Here is a 15,896-nt window from a genome sequence, read left to right on the forward strand (position 1 = left end):
GGTGTCCAATAAAAATATAATGTGTGCATTAATTTAAATATTAAATTTAAACTTAAAATTTTCTAGTAGCCACGTTAAAACAGTAGAAAGAAACAGGTGAAATTAATTTTAATAATAGTATATAATATTTAATAATCTATCCAAAAGATCATCATTTCCACGTGTAATCAATATAAACATTTTCATGTGGTATTTTACATTCTTTTTTTCATTCTAAGTCTTGGAAATCCAGTGTGTATTTTACCCTTACAGCACGTCTCAGTTCAGACCAGCCACGTTTCAAGGGTTAAATAAGCTGCATGTAGTGGCTCCCTTGCTGGACAGCATGGATACAGGACATTCCCGTCACTGCAGAAAGTTCTATGGGATGGCACACATCTAGCCCGTTCATGAGGATTTTTATGTAGAAATACTTCTTTCTGAAGAAGGCATTACCTGTCATCTTTACTTTCCAAAGAGCCTTAGGCAGGGTCTTTCTGGTCAGCAGAATAATGAGAAGAGCCATTTCTGATTATTTGGACCTGTGCTTTTTTCCTCAGGGCTCACATTATACCATAGTCCCCCGAAAGCAAAGCAAACACCGTCAGAGGCTCTCTGCATCCTCCATTCACCTGCTGCCTGGAGCAGGGGTGGTGCTGCTTCTGTTACTCCCTAACAGGTGCAAAAGTTAATTTGCGTATCATTTCTTAAAGCACCCAAGCCTCATTTTTGTTTTTCATTTATATACGTTTATTTGGAAACATTTATATCAATACACTGAAACTAAATTTTAGAGACACTGGATGTCATTAGTTTGGATATCATTAGTGTATTTTACACAGAGAAATGTGAACATTATTTACACGATGAAAGATTTCAGAACTTCAGTGGAACGGGCAGCTTCACGTGATGCCATTTCAATAGTGACATATTTCAGTCGACATATTTCCAAGAATGTCACCATCTCCAAATAAGAAATAATCCTTGTTGTCTAGAACTACTTTGGTGCCTCCATATTCTGAGAGAACTTTATCTCCAACTTTCATGCTAACTGGTTGAATCTCTTTACCCTTTCCTTTAGAGCCTGATCCAACAGCTACTACCGTTGCTTGCAATACTTTTCCTTGTGATTTTTCTGGAAGTGTAATACCTCCTTTGGTTACAGTTTTGGCTGCATTTCTTTCAACGAGTACTCAGTCAAAGAGGGGAAGAAACTTTCTAAATGCCTGTCCTGCCAGGATTCCGGCCGCCACAGCTTGCAGTTTGTACTCTGCTCTCATGCCACCACTGAAAGGAGAGACCACCAAGCCTCATTTTAAAAGGGCCTGCCTTCCCCTCACCCTCAAAAAAGTGGTTTCCTTGTAAATGCTTGACAGTCAACTCTCTCAACGAAGAAACACTGATTTGTAGCGTTTGCCAACTACTGTGGTGTAAATACTCCCACTGTGGTCAATGATTTCAAGCTACCAATGTGACATCTCTGAACGCTGGAGTGGGGTGGGGAGCAATGCTCATGGTCTGGTAGAAAATGGCTCCAGCACATCACTTGGAGCACAGTGACATTTATGTGGAGTCCTCCCACTTCCACCCCCCCATTTTCAGGAAACTATAGAATCTATATCTTAGAATATCCTTCACATACAAAGCAAAAATGTCCAAGGGCCTTGGTGTGTTGGATAAAAGTGAAATTTTAAGCATAGCTGAATTGAGTAAGAAGGCTCACAAGTTAGTTTAACAAAATGCATAGAGGATTATAAACTTACCATTATTATTATTTTTTTTGTGTGGTACGTGGGCCTCTCACTGTTGTGGCCTCTACCATTGCGGAGCACAGGCTCCGGACGCGCAGGCTCAGCGGCCATGGCTCACGGTCCCAGCCGCTCCGCAGCATGTGGGATCCTCCCAGACCGGGGCACGAACCCGTGTCCCCTGCATCGGCAGGCGGACTCTCAGCCACTGCGCCACCAGGGAAGCCCAAAACTTATCATTCTTATAGTCCACATCTATACTCATAATTAACAACACAGACCTAATCAATATTACTCTGTTTAAATGTAGCTCACTGTGATAAGTGAGATAAGTCAGAGAAAGACAAGTACTAAATGATATCATTTATATGTGGAATCTAAAAAAGTTAAACCTGTAAAAAAACCAGAGAGTGTAATGGTCACCAAGGGTTGGTGGGTAAGGCGGGGATAAGAGTGATGATGTTTAAGGGTACAAACTTGTAAGGAGTAGTAAATAAACCCTAGAGAGCTAATGCACAGTATGATGAATATAGACAATAATATTGTACTATAATTACATAATGTGATAAATATGGCTACAATGGCAATTATATTGCAATATATAAATATATGAAAGTAACAGGCTATACACCTTAAACTGACACAGTGTTACATGTCAAATTTATTCAATTAAAAAAATGTAGCTGAAAGTGAGATCAGCTTTCATTAGCACTTTTTATTCTGGTCCAATGACAACTGTACTCATTGTCATTGGACAACCGTTGTTCCATAAAAAGGAACAACATCAAATACATAAATAGCTTGAGAATTTATCTGAATTTCTCATTGACTCATTCTTCCAGGAAAAAGATGTGTGTGCTCCATGAGGCTGAAATAAATGTTGTAAAGGCAAGATAGTCAATCTTAGGTGCAATACATAGAGTGTGGGGCTGTAAACTGTAGAATCCAAACTGCCTCTGACAAGCCATAGGATCTTGGGGAAACCTTTAAAACTATTCAGGACCTCACGTTCCTCACCTATACAATTAGGGGTTGGAGTAGGTCAGTATTTTCTAAATTTTAGTCATTCTTACATATGGCCATCACTATTTTTGTCATTTCCATATGCCACCTGCACTATTATTTTGTTAATATTTTTCTTTAATCAACTCACTTTTTGCTTAATTACTGATCCTTTTCCTAAGTAATACCATCTAGGAAATCATAGCTTCAATATGCTAGTTATGTTTTTTTCTAATACACATTGATATACAAACGTAACTTTAACTTCAACCAATGTGTGTGTAATTCCTAAAATTATCTTGTATACCACATGTGGCTGGCATCCTATGGATGAGGTGATCTCTGTGGGTCCCACAGCATTGCTGGTTTGAGAGCTGTCATAATTTCAGCCACTTTAGTGCTTACTATGGAAATCTCAGGATTGAGTCACATTGCAGTGACACTTGTCAATCAAGAAGACGAGTGAAACCGATGGATCATCTAGCCACATTGTTGTCCAGGTCTTTCATTACAGACAAACGTGGTATGAGACTTCTATTCTGAAATGTAGTTACTCCTATACCAATATAACTTTCTCATGCCATCAAGCAGCAGAAAGATCTGATCAAAAATTTAAATGAACACATTTTGCATATAATATTTTGTCTCTCACTATTAAGCTCAGTAAATAGGTTGAAATCTGCATATAAATCACTTATATTTGCCTAGATGTCTCTATGGGGGTTGCAGCAATGGTGCTTTAAATATCATGTAAAATTTTTAAGAGATTGCTGGGTATGGAAAAGCCTATGGAATTATTTTTATAAAAAAATAGGAATTAGAAAGTAGGACTTTCTTTAGAGTTGATGTGGCTTAAATAATTTCAACCAGATGAACAGTTGTCAGCAATTTGCATTTAAAATATAATTAATTATGTTTGTCTGTCTGCTATTATACTAGGAAATTAAGATACCATACATGTTTATAATAGGAAATTTCTCAATTGTCTTTTTAATCCACTATGAAGCTGCACATTTATTTCCACAGGAGGAAAGAAAAACATATTATGCTGCTAAGTAATTCCAGTCTTTTCTAGGATTAGAAATCAGTGGATGGTTTGTGGGATTAGTGATTTCTATTCTCAAATGAAAACCAGATGGGCAAAACCAACAGCATAAACAGTTAAGGGAAAAAATTGGCAGAAAAAGTCACATTTGTTCATTACATTTGTTGTCACACCTTCTCTTATTTATTGAGATAGTCAGAAACTTGGTTTGAAAGATAATGTAACTCCTGAGCTCTGGTTTAACTCAATAAAGGTTCAGACTGTTTTGTTCGGGAATAATTAAGTAACAATATGATAATCGAGTAGTTCTTTTTATTAGAAACAAAATTCTTGCCCACAAAAAAGTTTCAGCAAATGTTTGGCCTGTTGTTCATTTAAATGTGTAATAATCAGTTTATGTATCTATTTATACATAAAAAACAAGATAAATAAATTTAGTGTATGCCTCCTACTGTAAATGTATATATAATTATTAACCATACATCTTAGTAATATTTCGTGTTTTGGCACAAATGCCAGGAACTAATTTACATCTACTTACGAACTAGAGAGTAGGAACAGTTATGTTAATCACTCAGTATTTTAGAGAACATGATACTGAAGAAATAGTGCACAGTTTAATCTAGGCAATTTGTCTAGCATCCCAGATTCACTGGCTCGTACAGTCATCCACATTCCATGATGGTTGACCGTGAGTTGGCTTCTGTGCTGAGCTCCTTGCCAATATTATCCCATTTAGTAGCCCCACTTTTCAAAGGAGGAGACTGAGGTTCTGAAGGGCTAAGGTAACGGCCTCGGTTTACCCAGCCAGAATGTGGCAGAGCTGGGTTTGAACAGACACCCCACAGCTGGGCTGTGCTCTCAAGTCCCTGCTGCGTGCCAAACCCTCGGCTGAGTGCTGGAAACACAACCACGAGTAAGACGTGGGCGCCGAGTTTAAGGAGATTATGCAGCCCTTCACTTAAAACCTCTGAAATTTTGAGTTGGAGGACACCATGGAAATCATCTGGCCAAATTCCCTTTTATCACAGATAAAAAAACCAGTGGCCTAAAGAGGGTAAGTGTCTTATCCACAGTGCATATTGCAGAAAAGAGTATACATAAAGATAATGAATTGGTTGTTTAAAATGCTGACAATAACATTGCAGTATCTTTGAGGCTTGAATATGTATAAATGGATACTTTGGCCTATTTGCTCAAACATGTGATAAGAATATGGATGTCAGTGAGTATTATATATGTCGACAAAAAATTAGTCAGTCAATCTAAGAAAGAAATGGAAAATTTTATTCGAGCCAAATTTGAGGATTATAACTCGGGAACAGCATCTCAGAAAGCTCTGAGGACTCTTCCACTGGTTAGAAATCAAGGCCCAGTTATATAAGTTTTCTGAGACAGAGGGCTGTGCGTCAAATGACGTATTATTGACAGTTCACATAATCCAGATCTAAGCGTAATCCTGGTGGGTCACGTGACCTCTTACAAGATTAAGGAGGAATGTTATTTTTTAAGGAGTTGTCTTGTTGGTGCTGGGAGAATGTTGCTCTTTATGGCTGAGCAGGTGTTTCTGCCAACGGGGGAGGTCTGATCCATGGATAATGAAGATACACAATGCACAGTGGGGTGAGAGGGAGGCCAAAGAGCAGAGAAGAATTTATGTTTAAATTTGTCTTGTCTTGCCATAAAATATGAATTTTATTTCATATAACTACGGCTAAAATAGAAGTTAAGAACATAAAATGGGGTGGGGGAGGGATAAATTAGGAGTTTGGGATTAACAGATGCACACTACTATATAAAAAATAGATAGGGGCTTCCCTGGTGGCACAGTGGTTAAGAATCCACCTGCCAATGCAGGGGACACGGGTTCGAGCCCTGGTCCGGGAAGATCCCACATGCCGCGGAGCAGCTAAGCCCATGTGCCACAAATACTGAGCCTGCTCTCTAGAGCCCACGAGCCACAACTACTGAGACCGTGTGCCACAGCTACTGAAGCCCGTGCGCCTAGAGCCCATGCTCTGCAACAAGAGAAGCCACCGCAATGAGAAGCCCGTGCACCACAATGAAGAGTAGCCCCCACTTGCCACAGCTAGAGACAAGCCCACGGGCAGCAATGAAGACCCAAAGCAGCCAAAAATAAATAAATAAATAAAATAAAATGAATTTATTTTAAAAAAAATGATCAACAGCAGGACCTACTGTATAGCACAGGGAACTATATTCAATGTCTTGTAATAACCTATAATGGAAAAGAATCTGAAGAAGAATATACATACTGAATTACTTTGCTGTACACCTGATGCTAACACAACATTGTATTGGATTGGCCAAAAAGTTCGTTCGGAATTTTCCGTAAGAAGTTACAATAAATCAACTGTACTTCTGAAACTGTGCACCTCAGATTGGGACTTGAACCTCCATGGCAGGACTCGAACACAACCTAAACCCACTGTCTTCCAACTGAGATCACACACCTGGTTTCAGGACTTCATGAAGCTCAGGTTCTTGATGTCTCATCGCAGAAAGAATTCAGTGAGAGACAGTGATAGGTAAGAAGTGGATTTATTTAGAGAGAAACACACTCCACAGACAGAGTGTGGGCCAAGTCAGAAGGCGAGAAAGGCACCAGGGTATGGGATTGTCAGTTTTTATAGGGGTAGGTAATTTCATAGGCTAATGAGTGGGAGGAGTATTCCAGCTACTTTGGGGAAGGGGCGGGGATTTCCAGGAATGGGGCCACCGCCCAGTTTTAATCCTTATGGTCGGTCTTGGAACTGTCATGGCGCCTGTGGGTGTGTCATTTAGCTTGCTTATGTGTTACAGTGAGTGTATACTGAGGCTCAAGGTCTAGTGGAAGTCGACTTGTCCGCCATCTTGAACCCATTTGGTTCTAATCAGTTTATGTCATGTCCTTGGGCTATGCCATTCTTTCAAATGTTGTGCCCTGCCCCCTTCTCTCCTGTTTCACTTCGATAAAATTTTTTTTAAAAAAAGAACATAAAATAATTCTGGTTAATTCAATTCAACAACAGAAATTGAGTGCCTATGTGCAGGGCACAGAGATAACTTGCTGGGTAAATAACTATGAACAAGCTGTACAGGGTAGGAGAGCCAGATAATTAATATAATTACTATTCAGTGTGATAAGGGGAGGTTCAGGGTGTTATTGACACGTGGTAAGGACACATAGCCCAGTGAAGGGACATCAGAGCTGGAGAGAGTGTTAGGGCGAGGGCAGGAAGGAGGAAGGTGACCCAGATAGAGGGATGTTCCCATGCTACGCCCCCTCGAGAGATCGCTGGACCTGTTTAAGGACCTTGTGCCCTATTCCTTCCATTTGCTCCTTGAGGTCTACCTTCCACCCTTTGCCCCCTACTCTCTGAAGGGAGACTGCCTTGCAGGGACTACATTGGTGAGCACCAGTGTGCTCTATGGCTGCCAGTTGTGGTTAAGCCAGTGGGGAGCTCCAGGAGGAGATATGGATGGAGGAGATTTGGATGAAGGACCTGAAGTGAGTTCAGGTCCTTATGGAGGGGTTTCTGGCTGGCTGATGGTGTCCTGGGACACCTCTCCATTTTCTCTTCCAAGGTCCTGTAACTGCTCCCTCCTTCAGGTGATAACAGCCCTGAGGCACTGCACTATCTCTGTGGTTTTCCTACACCCCACCCAACGCTTTGTACACAGTCCCACAATTAAGCCTTCCTTGAATTATCTTAATTTCATGTGCAGGGATTCCTGAAAGGGAAGAAGCAGGAATGGGGAGTGGTATTGGTGGGATTAGCTAGGTGGGCGGGGACAGACTCAGGAGAAGGTTTATAATCTAGGTTAGCAGAGTTTGGAATGTAGCCCAAGGAGAACCTTGTGGGCACAGTAGGAATTTGGATTGTATTCTTCAAGTGTTGGAAGGGCATTGGAGGATCCACAGCAGGGAAGTGATAAGATCTGATTTATGCTTTTCAAAGATCAGTGAACTTTGAGTAAAGCAGATTACTCTCCATCATGGAGCAGTGCCGGGGGAGGTGGGGGAGCTCATCCAATTAGTTGAAGGTCTTTTTTCTTTTTTTAATGAACTTATTTATTTATTTTTATTTATTTTGGGCTGCATTGGGTCTTCGTTGCTGCACATGGGCTTTCTCTAGTTGTGGTAAGTGGGGGCTACTCTTTGTTGCAGTGTGCGGGCTTCTCATTGCGGTGTCTTCTCTTGTTGCAGAGCATGGGCTTCAGTAGTTGTGGCATGTGGGCTCAGTAGTTGTGGCGCACGGGCTTAGTTGCTCTGCGGCATGTGGGATCTTTCTGGACCAGGGCTTGAACCCATGTCCCCTGCATTGGCAGGCAGATTCTTAACCACTGCACCACCAGGAAAGTCCCAGTTGAAGGTCTTAAGAGAACAAAGACTGATGGCCCCTGAGCAAGAAGGAATTCTGCCAGCAGGCAGCCTTTAGACTTGAGCTGCAACATCAACTGTTCCCTGGGTCTCCAGACTGCTGGCCTACCCTGCAGATTTTGGACCTACCAAGCATCTATAATCACATGAACTTGTTTCTTAAAGTCAATCTCTCTCTCTCTCAATAAATATATGTATATATCTATATCTATCTATCATCTATCTATATCTATATATATATAGAGAGAGAGACTCGGTATACTATATGATCTATGTGTTTATTATACACATTTCTAAGATGTGTGTGTATGCATGGGTGTGCATGCATGCATGCGTATCTCCTGTTGGTTCTGTGTCTCTGGAGAACCCTGAGTAATACAGACAGCAAGTGCCCTTGATTTGGAGGCAGTGGTTTGGATATGAGCTTTGATACCCTGATCACTGTCGGATGAGGTGGCCACACTGTGCACAGAGCACAGGTCCAAAAACTGGTAGAGCTGCTCCTCCGTTCATGGATCTCAGATCATGCACCTCTAGCAGGTCTTTGAGGCCCCTTTGGGGCTCAATTTCCTCCTCTTTAAAATGGGAAAAGTGGGCTTCCCTGGTGGCGCAGTGGTTGAGAGTCTGCCTGCCAATGCAGGGGACACAGGTTTGAGCCCTGGTCTGGGAAGATCCCACATGCCGCAGAGCAACTGGGCCCGTGAGCCACGGCTACTGAGCCTGCGCGTCTGGAGCCTGTGCTTCGCAACAAGACAGGCCGCGACAGTGAGAGGCCCGTGCACCGCGATGAAGAGTGGCCCCCGCTTGCCACAACTAGAGAAAGCCCTCGCACAGAAACGAAGACCCAACACAGCCATAAATAAATAAATAAATAAAGCAAAACTGTCAAAAAAAAAGAGAAAATATTAAAATGGGAAAAGTAATATCTTCCCTGCCCAACTCACATGATTTTTTGCACATCAAATAAGACAATGTATTCAAGCACATTAAAAAATGACCACATACAGACACAACATATTAGGTATTATTTTATTTGGACTGTAATTCTGCCACACACATTCTTGAAATTGTGTGTTGGCAGCAGACAGTTTTGAAAGTCAGACAAACATGTGGCACCCATTCACCCATTCAGCGCTTGCACACGCTGTCCTTTCTGTCTGGAGTGGCTCTTCTGCTACCTTAAGTCTTAATTTGGAGCAAGGGGAGGGTGTTGGGTGGAGATAGAAAGAGGAGTTAAGAATCAGGCAAAGGTTTTGGGCTCAAACACATGTATGGATACTGATCGCATTAAATGAAATAACAAAATAACTTGGCAAAATGAAATATTGCAAATGAGCTCTCCATCTCAAGGATGCTATCTGACGTTAGGGTATGTTACTGAAGGAAGACTATATTTAGGGGTGTGTGTATGGGGTGACAGCGGGGACAGTGAGGTGGAGAGGGTGGGATGATGAGTTTTAAATGGAACCTGTTGCATCTGCAGTGTTTATGGGACATCTAAATGATAATATGCAAGATAACTCAGGTTGGAGATATTGGCTGGAAATAGACTCTAAGAAGAGCAGCTGACATTTCATGTGTTTTTATACCATGTGCCAGACACTGTACTAAACATGTTGTATGTATGATCTCATTTAATCATTAAACAGTCCTGTGAGATCAGTCCTTTTATTATACCCATTTCTGAGATTCTACAGCTAGAACATGGTTCATTTGAGATTTAAACCCAAACTATCTGGCTGGAAGGTCTCACTTTACAGGCAACAGATAAAGCTACAGGGATAAGTGAGTGTGCTTAGGCAGAGTATGCAGTTTAAGCAGAGGGCAGACAGTGGAATTCTAGGGAACAAGAACTTTTACTAGTAAATCATGAGAGATTTCCTTGGAAAAGATGGAAAGGGAGTGTTCAGAAGGAGAAGAGGAAAGCTGTGTAGAAGGTGAGTTAGTGAATTCAAGGGAGGAGCATGTTTCCAGAGATCCTTCACCTTTGCAGGGAGGCCAAGTGAAGCAAGAATGTTACATGAATATTGGAATTAGGAACCAGGGGTGGTGTTGGGGGGCGTGCAGATGTCTTCAAGAGGAGCTTCAGCAGATGGGTCGCTGTGGTAAGGGATTTGGGCTCAGTCATGGGCTTTCAACCAAGCCTGGGTCACCTGGCCTCTCCCCTGCGGAGGGCCACTGACACGACACACATCATTGATTTCTCTGATAAAGGAATGTTGCCACTCGCTCACTCTCTTTTTTTCTTTTCCTTGGCAATTTGTCATTTCGTTTATTTGGTTTTACCACGTTCCCAGCTTCGCTGCAATAATGAGACCATCTTTGCCACAAGTTGCAACTTTGAATGACGCATCTCTTCTTCTTTTTCCTACCTTCAGTAGGTTTCCTCTGACACTAGAGGGAAGATGTGATAAAGATAAATTTAAGAGTGGAATTGGGAAGTTAAGGCAGCTCTCAATCTGTTTATCTTTGGAAACCATTATACAGAGGAAAAATTTTCATTTAGCTCATGGTTGCTGAATACACACAAATATAATGCAAGGTCTTTTTTCCCCACAGATGATCTCTCAGAAAAGAAGCTGTTGCCTTAAGTTAGAATCTTTACAAAGTCACTCATATTACAGAGTGCTGTCTGAGTTGCTTTATTTTCAATAATAACCCCATTGGGAGAAGACGTTGTTTTAATATTCTTATAGTGGTAAGTTATGGCATCAGTTAAAAAGAAAACTTCAACACAGATTTAGTAATTATTAATAGTAAAATGAGCTCTCAGTCACGTGTGTTGGAAATTGTTGAGAATAAACCTTTTAAAAACACTGAGAAGTGAGATAAGCCAGACAGAGGAAGGTAAATACTGTACGATATCACTTATATGTGAAATCCAAAAAAGCCAAATTCATAAAAACAGATTGCAATGGTGGTTACCAGGGACTGGGGCTGGGGAGATAGGAGAGATGTTGTTTAAGGGAACAAACTTGTAACTAGTAGGTAAATAAGTTCTGGGGATCTATACACAGCATAGTGATTATAGTTAACAATACTGTGTTATAAACTTCAAAGTCGCTCAGAGACTGGATCTTAATTTTTTCACCATAAAAATGAAACGATAATCATGTGGCATAATAGAGGTGTTAACTAACACTACTGTTGTAATCATACTGCAATATATAAATGTACCAAATCAAAATATTGTACACCTTAAACTTATACAAAGTTATATGTCAATTGTTTCAAGAAAAAAAAGACAAACAATTTAAGAAGTAATAAAGTAAGTGATTATGGAGTTCACAAATACTAAATGGCTACTTTTAACCTAGGGTACAATTTCCAAGGTCATTCATTATTATATAGAGATTCCAAAAGTACTGTATCTTAAACAATTTAGAAGGAAACAAAGGTGATGTGTTCTAAAAAACTCTAGAAAACTCAAAAACTGACTCCAGTGATGACAGATATGGTAAAGCATATAAAGACTTTGAATAAAATTGTCACATGAGAGTTTATAACATGAGATTTTAAATATACATAATTAAAGTAAATATTATGCATAGCTATTTGGCTGTTTCATCTGCATTCCTGAAAGTTTATATTATATTCAAATTGCCAAAAGGCTTTTGTTCCCTATTTTCTCATAGAGTATTGCCTATATACACAATTGCCTTACATTTGGGCACGTGAAGTACTCCATAAGCCACAATGTCAACAGGGTAGGTATTTTGGGCTCAGTATTCATACGTGACTGCCTATAAGCACAGCAAAGAAAGAGCTGGACAACTTTAAAAGATGCAGCTCCTAAAGGCCATCCCAAGCATGGCTGTATCCACAGAGCGTTTGAACGTTCAATAATGTGCCTCGTGAATTTGATCAGCGTTGGCAGTGGCCACAGGCTGCATTGCCCTGATGGAATAGCCGAGGTTGGAGAGAGCTATCCCACTTATAGTCATACTCCTTTCCCAGGTCAGCCCACAGCCAATGGCTGGTCACCACAGTACAGAGGCCCCACCCCAGTGCCCCAACTCAGAACAACTCTGAATGGCTATCCCAGCTCCAGAGCTCCCAGCGGGGTCGGCTGACACCTAGCAGTGGCTACACTGCAGCTCAGCTTCTCCTCTTCCCAGTCTACCATCCTTCCCTTCCCCCGACAGGTGTTCCTCTCAAGAGCACTCCCCAAATAAATCCCCTACATGCTAATTTCTGCCTCAAAAGGAGAGGGAAACCCAACTGCCTAAGTGCTGAAGAAAATAGTGAAAAATATAAATGTGATTTATTTGACTCCACTGAGGACAAGCTTCTTTTTGTCAGGCAACACAAAAAATGGACAGTGAATAGAGATTCTGCTTTTCACATGAAAGCATGTTGGCCATTGCAGGCCAGAAGGGGGGCTGGTACCCATAACATTTTTAAATGAAGGATGAGACAAAGTTATTTCTTTGTGACACTAATAGTGCCAGTGAAGTCATTTTACGTTACCAGGTGGTTTTTCTCACTAATCATTTCGCTGCCCATCACCACAATTCTTAAGGCAGAGGACCAGACATTAGATTTTTCTAGAAATACAAACTCAGGTCCAAATGATTTCAGCACAGTGTTTGAAGATTTCTCAATTTTACACTTGATTTTTTAAAAAAATTGTTGAAGACATAAGAAAAATATACAATATTGGGTATGTTGGTTTTAAACACATCCAACATCTAAATGTTGCAACAAAACATAAACAATAACTATGATTTACAAATTGTAAATAAACATATAAAAGTGAGCTCAACCACATAAGCCATTAGGGAAACTAAAATTAAAACCATAATAAGATACCATTACATACACTCCAAAATGCCTAAAATAGGAAAAACCAAAAACCCTGACAGTACTGAGTGTCAATTAGAGCAATGGATCTTCTGAGAAAATGCTGGTGGAGTATGTGAATTGGTAGAACTACTTTTGGCATCATCTTGATCCAGTATTTCTAGGGCTTTATCAAATTTTTTGGACTTTTCAAGGACCCAACTCTGTACACTCCGCTGATTTTGTTATGTTTGTTTTCTATTTCATTAATTTCTCCTCTTATTTATGTTATTTCCCTCCTTCTCCTTTCTTTGGGCCTAATAATGCTATTTTCCCCTAACTTCTTGAGAGGTTGCTTAGCTAATTCATTTTTAGCCTTTTTATTTTTTCAAACCTATGCATTTAATGATAAAAATTTTCTCTAAACACTGCTTTAGCTGTATCTTACAAGTTTTGGTATGTTGTATTTTCATTATTATTCACTTCAGAATATTTTCTCTTTTGCATTATGCTTTATTTTTAACCTATGCTAATTAAGAACTATACTCTTTAATTTCCAAATATTGGGGGGGGTTCTAGGGTTTTTTTTATTATTATTAACTTCTATTAAATTCAGTTGCAGCCTGAGAAGCTGTGTATGATTTTAATTATTTTAAATTTATGGCTCAACATATGGACAATTTTCTCCATATGGATAATACATTCTCCATATATGTTTGATAAGAATGTGTATTCTACAGTTGTTGGGTAAAGTGTTCTCTCTATGTTAAATTTTTTAGCTCATGCTATTCAATTAACTTATAGTCTTACTGATCTTTTTGTCTGTTGCTCTATCAGCTTACTGAGTGGAGTATATTAAAATTTTTCATTATGTGTATGGATTTATCTATTTCTCCTTTTAACTTTGTCTTGTAGAGATATATAATTAAATATCCTTCATTATCTCCAGTAATGCTTCTTGCTTTAAAGTCTACTTTGACTGATAATAGTACATCAGTTTTCTTCTCATTTTGTTCACATAGTATATCTTTTTCTATCTTTTTGCTTTCAACTTATCTGTATTCTTATGCTTAAGATGTGACTAGTGTAAACAGTATGTCATTGTTTCAATCTAGTCTCAAATTTTTGCCTCTTAACTGAAAAATGTAGTCAATTTACATTTAATGTAATTACCAATGTATCTGGATTTAAATCTACCATCTTACCATTTGTTTTCTATTTGTTCTACATGTTCTATGTTCCCTTTTCTCTCTTCCTTGTGTTATTATTCATTAATTCCATTTTTGTTATTACATTTTCTAGTTCTCTTCACTTGTTATCTATGTATTTTAAACTATTCTTTTTAGTAGTTGCCCAATAGATTACAACATGCATTCCTGGTTTACTTAAAGTATGATATAACAAAACTACAATGAGGTATCACCTCACACCAGTTAGAATGGCCATCATCAAAAAAATCTACAAACAATAAATCCTGGAGAAGGTGTGGAGAAAAGGGAACCCTCTTGCACTGTTGGTGGGAATGTAAATTGATACAGCCACTATGGAGAACAGTATGGAGGTTCCTTAAAAAACTAAAAATAGAACTACCATATGACCCAGCAATCCCACTACTGGGCATATACCCTGAGAAAACCATAATTCAAAAAGAGTCATGTACCACAATGTTCATTGCAGCTCTATTTATAATAGTCAGGACATGGAAGCAACCTAAGTGTCCATCGACAGGTGAATGGATAAAGAAGATGTGGCACATACATACAATGGAATATTACTCAGTCATAAAAAGAAATGAAATTGAGTTATTTGTAGTGAGGTGGATGGACCTAGATTCTGTCATACAGAGTGAAGTAAGTCAAAAATAGAAAAACAAATACCGTATGCTAACACATATATATGGAATCTAAAAAAAAATAAAAAAGGTTCTGAAGACCCTAGGGGCAGGACAGGAATAAAGATGCAGATGTAGAGAATGGACTTGAGGACATGGGGAGGGGGAAGGGTAAGCTGGGATGAAGTGAGAGAGTGGCATTGACATATATACACTACCAAATGTAAAATAGCTAGTGGGAAGTAGCCACATAGCACAGGGAGATCAGCTCGATGTTTTGTGACCACCTAGAGGGGCGAGATAGGAAGGGTGGGAGGGAGACGCAAGAGGGAGGGGGTATGGAGATATATGTATACATATAGCTGATTCACTTTGTTATACAGCAGAAGCTAACACACCATTGTAAAGCAATTTTACTTCAATAAAGATGTTAAAAAAAAAGTAAGATATAAATTGTTACTTTATTTCTTCTTTGATATTACTTGAAACTAAAAATACATTAAGTCCATTTACCCCTCACATTTTGGGCTGTTATTGTAATGTACCTTAATTGTATCTGTATATTTCAAGCCCCACAGGACATTATAACTATTGCTTCATAGGGTAAATATTTAAATTTATGTACATATTTATCATTCATTCTTTTTCTGCAAATACCATCTAGGATCATAGTTCTTCTTCCTAAAATTTTCTCTTTCACATTTGCAAAAGAGAATGTTTGCTGCTAAAAGAATCTCAATTTTCACTTGCCTAAATATGTTTTTATTTTATCCTCATTTTTGAGGAATATTTTTGCTGGACATAGAATTCTAGGATGGCAGCTATCTATCTTCTTTCAGTACTTGGAGGATATGATTCCACTGCCTTCTGGATTCATTACTTCTGTTGAGAAGTCAGCTGTAAGTCCTATAGTATTGCTTCTTTGAAGCTCATATGTAATTTTTCTTCTGGAGGCATCTAAGATTATCTCTTTGTCTTTGTATTTTAGCAGCTTTACTATCAAGCATATGTATATACATACTGCTTGGGTATTCATAGCACTTCTTGAATCTATGAGACCACTAATATCTCTGCTTACTTTCTCATTTTCTCAGCCACACTCCACTCCAAATACCAGGCTTACCT

General features: G+C 39.3%; 1 pseudogene; it reads right to left on the reverse strand.

Annotated features, from left to right (window-relative positions):
- Positions 1–896: 896 nt before the first annotated feature.
- LOC132488016 (10 kDa heat shock protein, mitochondrial-like) overlaps positions 897–15,896 on the reverse strand; it is a 43,596-nt pseudogene continuing 28,596 nt past the window's right edge.

Source organism: Mesoplodon densirostris, chromosome 4 (genome assembly GCF_025265405.1).
Source record: "Mesoplodon densirostris isolate mMesDen1 chromosome 4, mMesDen1 primary haplotype, whole genome shotgun sequence".
Classification (NCBI taxonomy): domain Eukaryota; kingdom Metazoa; phylum Chordata; class Mammalia; order Artiodactyla; family Ziphiidae; genus Mesoplodon; species Mesoplodon densirostris.